Source organism: Wolffia australiana, chromosome 2, assembly GCF_029677425.1.
Source record: "Wolffia australiana isolate 7733 chromosome 2, ASM2967742v1".
NCBI lineage: Eukaryota > Viridiplantae > Streptophyta > Magnoliopsida > Alismatales > Araceae > Wolffia > Wolffia australiana.
The window spans coordinates 24,853,594-24,859,056 of NC_135836.1; the positions used below are offsets into that span (position 1 = coordinate 24,853,594).

The window sequence follows — 5,463 nt, forward strand, 5'->3', positions numbered from 1 at the left end:
ACATTAATCCATGAATCCATGAATCTGCAAAAATATGATGTGTAGGTATACAAAAACTAGTTAATTCAGTTCATGTGTGCCTATCAATAAAAAATAAACAGTTATCACTTCGGGTGATAAATGAAATATGTGGAAGAAACTTCCAATACTTATGCATAAAATTTACATGATTATAATTCAAAATATATACATGTGTATAATTAAATAAAAAAATTAATTTATTATTTTTATCATTTTAGCACATTTAATGTGTCAGATAACCATTCTGAAATAGGCATTGTTACCATATATTCACCTCATTTAAAAGAAGGATGCCATTTTTTGGGCTGTGAAAGTGCTCATTATATAGTATACTATATTTGCGAAGTTGTTACAGTTCAGTTGGCCTTTATAGACTTAAAAACTACATAAGAAAAAACCTACGTTGACTTATGATAGCATACAGTTTTCACCGTTGATCACACATTTAGTGCTCCATCCATTTAAAACTACAAAAAATATACGATATCACCATTATCTTACTTGAGCTTCAATCTCAAACAAATATCTGTAGATATATAAGAGAAATTTAAGCTTTTCACATATAAATTAGGGCCAAAAAAGTTATTTCAATACAGTACCAAAATATCCAATCTCAGAGGTCTATAATTATTTTCCAAATATTTAAATTATATCCAAAGTTTCTCAAGTCAAAGGATATAATTTCATACTCGTACCTTCTCTTGTGATGTTGAATCCTGAACTTTTTAGTTCCTTGGCGGAGTCATTTCAATCCATGTTGGCGTCCAACTTCTTAACGTATCTAGACAGTCCTCCTAACATTATATATCATCATCTTCTCAGTCAGCACATTGGGATTCTATGAGGTCTTCACACCATACTAATCACATAGAGAAGGTAGAGTACCAAAGGAGACGGGAGACTAGGGAGGTCACAACGAGAAGCTTGCATGTAAGTAGGGATCGACAAACATCATCCGTCACGTCACACGGCACCGCGAAGGAAACGTGACGGTGACGGTGAAGAATTGGATGGGGTGTGATGGTAACGGTGACACATGACGGACTAGACATGACGGTGAAGTGACAGTGATGGGATACTCCGGACGCATGACGTGACAAAAAGTGCTTCACGGATTACGACTGTGATGAATTTTTAATACATTTTAATAATGAATTTAGGTACAGAAAAATAAAAAATTATTTTTTTATTAAATACATTTCAATAATTAGTTTGTTTTCGGGTATGTGTATAAAAATGAAGAATTTTGTGACTTATGGTTTAATATGTTGTGATGATCAAATTATTGACGTAAAATTGGGAATATATATAATTTAATAATTAAGTTCTTGATTTGAAAATTTAATACATAATTATTTGAAACTATTGTAGTTATTCTTGATTTGGAAATTTAATAATTAATAATTATTTGGAAAGATTATACTTAATAATTATTTGAAAAATTTTAACTCTTGATTTGAAAAGATTTTAATAATTATTTTTATGAATGTGAAGTTATGAATATAATAATTAATTTCTTGACAGAAAAGCTAAGACATTTATTTGTTTTTTCAAATACAGCTAAGTAATTAATGTGTTGTCGGGGGATGCAAGAAATGATTGTAGTAATTATTCACGGAGAAATTAAGAATGTAATAATTAACTTGTTGACGCAGTCTTTAATAGAATTGAATAAATTTTTCACTGATTTAAAAGGCATAGTTTCATTTAATAATGAATAATGTTAATACATTAATTTGATAAATTAATATATATATGGAAAAATGAAGGATTTAGTGACTCACCAGTCACCAAATGATTTTCATTTCCTTTACTGGTCATGACTTTCATCAATATAAAAATGTAATAAATTAATGTAATGATAGAGAAAATGCCAAAATTTTCTCTTTCAAGAAGAATGTGGGATAAAAACAATAAACACTCACGTGGACAAAGCAAAATAAAGATTTTCTGTCCAACAGAAAAAAAAAATGTCCAACAAGTTTGCAAATCGTTACAACATTTGAATGTTTACAGCTTGGCCGTTAAAAAATGCAAGAGCCAGTAAAGGCTACTTCATCCACAAAGATTCTTGGGGACTTCTGCAGCACTGGGGCAGATTGGTCGAGGCCAGGGATTTTTAGCCCAGGATTCCTCCGCCCCACTTCTTTTGCACCTCATCAAACTTGTCTTTGAAGTTTTCTTGATCCAACACCACAATTTATCCGTTCATAATATAGCGAGAGATATAGTGAAGGGGATCTAGAAATTAAAAGAGAGAAATAAAAATGAGGGCAGAGAAATCAAGCGGGAATGGAGGAATTAAGATTTTTTGAGACCAAAATAAATAGATAAAGTGAAATAAAGATTAAGAGAATGGAGGAATAGATATTATGAGACAGAAAATAAAAGAGACAAGAGGTAAAATAGAAATCAAGAGAGAGAACGAGAGAGGAGATCAGATAAATTAGGAGATTGAAAGGAGGGCAGTCAAATTAAGAGGAAGGACAGGGAAACTAAGTGAGAGAGAGAGAGAAACTGGAAATAATTTAGGAGAGCGAGAGAGAGAAAAAGGTGGGCGCAGTAATTATGAGAGAGAAGACAAGGAAACTAAGAAAGAGAGAGGACAGATCAATTAAGAGAGGTGGGGAGGGAAATTTAGGGAGGGAGAAAGAAAGGCCATGAAAGTATGAGAGATACAGCGGGGGAAGAAGTTATGAAGGAGATAGAGAAAGAAGCGGAAGAAATTAAGAAGAAGAAAAGAGGAGATTGAAAGGAGGTCAGAAAAATTAAAAGTAGGACAGGGAAATTGAGAGATAGAGAGAGAGAGAACACAAGAGATAAATTAAAAGAGAAATAAAAATGAGGCAAGAGAAATAAAGAGGAAATCAAGAGAAGGAAATTAAGATTATTTGAGACCGAAATAAAGAGAGAGAGTGAAGTAAAGAATAAGAGAAGGGAGGAATAGATATTACGGGACAGAAAATAAAAGAGACGAGGTAAAATAGAAATTAAGAGAGAGAACGAGAGATGAGATCAGATAAATTTGGAGATTTAAAGGAGGGCAGTCAAATTAAGAGGAAGGTCAGGGAAACTAAGTGAGAGAGAGAGAGAGAAACTGGAGATAAATTATGAGAGCCAGAGAGAGAAAAAGGTGGTCACAGTAACTATGAGAGAGAAGACAAGGAAACTAAGAAAGAGAGGAGGACAGATCAATTAAGAGAGGTGGAGAGGGAAATTTGGAGAGGAAGAAAGAAGGGCCATGAAAGTATGTGAGATATAGCGGGGGAAGAAGTTATGAGGGAGATAGAGAAAGGAGGGGAAGAAATTAAGAAGAAGAAAAGAGGAGATGAAAAGGAGTTCAGACAATTCAATTCTGATTCGGAAACCGAACCTGTGAATTTTGGCGCAATTAACTTCATACAAAATAATGATGTTCGTCAAAGGGTGTTTCTAATTGCCATTCATCAGAATTAAATCAAAATTGAGCGAAAGAAACAAAATCGCTTGAAGAATCATCTTGAAGAATAATCAACGGCGGTCAAATCATCTTGAAGAATCGCTTCAGAACACTAAAATATAACTATCTGATCGACTACTTTGTGAGAGATCAGAAGAAAGGTTAATCGGGGGGCAAATCATTTTTGACAACGGCATCGGAACACTAAAATCAACGCGATTACAGATCAGTGAGCTCGGAGATCATTAAACAATTGACCGAGGCCCCAGGAATCATGCTTTGTCAGAAACAATTCACCAAGACCGCCAAATGATCACAAGAACTACGATTAAGAAGATTCGAGCAGCGAGGATCTAGCAGGCCACGAAATAACTAATCACCTCAAGAGTCAGCCACTATGGCAAACAAGCAGAGAAGGAGGATAATGTAGGAAAAAAATGATAAAGAATAAGGGGGGGAATAGCTACCTCCGAAATCCGACGCCACAGCTTGAGACAAATTTGGCAAGAATCAGAATAAATCAAGTGCAAGAATCAGTAGAAAACCCTTCAATTCGAGCTCTGACTTCTGACTTGGTAACTTCCCACTTCGAGTTCCAGTTCCCACTTTCGCGTTTTGACTTGGCGAATGGGGAGTGGTGACTTCTACTTCAGATTGACCTAAGGGGACTTCGACTGTTTAACGCAGAGAACTATAATTATTTTACTATGTTTAGTATTACTAAACATAGTAAAATAAAGAACAATATTTTTTTCATCGGTGACGGTGATGGCATCACGGTGACGTGATGGAATGAGGATCAAGTGACGCGTGCCAGGAACGTGACAAAATTTATAAAAACCCTTGGACGTGTGACGAAACGGTGACACATCGAACATTTTGTTACATCACCGTGCGTCATGCATCGTCATCCGTCCCATCACATCCAGGCATCACGTCCCGGACGTGCCGTTCCCTACCTGTAAGTCTCTCACTTAGGAATTCATTTCATTTACATAGTTATTTACGAAAACCCATCCACTTAAACTATATCCGTTGAACCTTATGTGTACCTAGGCTTTGACAGTCCTGGTCCAGCCCCAGCTTTTAGCAAGGATCAAAACCTTATCTAAAGTTTAGTTTTTTTCTGGTGTGGAATTGTCCCATCTCCATCCCAATCCAGTCATGTTGACTAGTCAAAGAACAGTTAGAATAAATGATGTCATGCTCTTAATATTAAAAAGGAAAGTGTTTCAAAGTTATATATAAGGTCTATCTTGGAAAATGAAAAAAAAAAAGAGAAGAAGAAAAATAAAATAAGAAGTAAATAAGGAGAAATGCACAAGAAAATAAAGAGTGAAAGAAAAACAAAAGAAGAAGAAGGGAAGATGAAAATGAAGAAGGAAAAGAAACATATTTAAAAAATAAGAAAATAACAAACAGAACCAAGATATACAGGAAGATGACAAGAATAGGCTTTATGAGTGAAGGAATGAATCGAAAATGAATGAGACATTATTTTACAAGTGTTCACAAGCGACGAAGGTTCTGACAGCACGAGTAAAATAAGAAGAAAATAAAATAAGAATAAGAATAAAAAATCAGAATAATAGCAGATGACAAGAATAAAAAAAAAAGAATAAGGAATAAAATGAGAATAAATTAAGAAGAAGGGAAGAAGAATAAACGAAAATGAGAAGTAAAGAAATAGAACATAAAAAGAAAAGAAGAATAAAAGATGAAAAGTAGAGCAATAACAAATGAAGATATCATAGCGCAAGCAGGAGGAAGGGGAGCATGACCAAAATGTCTAACCCTACATGTTCCAATCTAGTTACTATTACTGTTATAGCCTAATAGATCCTCACTGGCTAGCATAATTAATCAAATATATCTAATCCATACATGAATCAGAGCTGCTTCATTTTAAATCAATCCTCACTCCAAATGTTAGGATGACAAGTATCATGAGAGAAACAGGGTGTAATTTTATATTGAACATATCAATACACTAGTTAGGTATC

The 5,463-nt window shown here is 34.3% G+C and overlaps 1 long non-coding RNA gene across 1 annotated transcript; it reads right to left on the reverse strand.

Moving 5' to 3' along the window:
• Positions 1–1,953: 1,953 nt before the first annotated feature.
• On the reverse strand, positions 1,954–4,097 carry LOC144715685 (uncharacterized). Its single transcript, XR_013584692.1, has 2 exons — positions 3,928–4,097; positions 1,954–2,262 (listed from the first exon to the last, which is right to left on the reverse strand). It is a non-coding gene; the product is annotated as an uncharacterized LOC144715685 (long non-coding RNA).
• Positions 4,098–5,463: the final 1,366 nt, after the last annotated feature.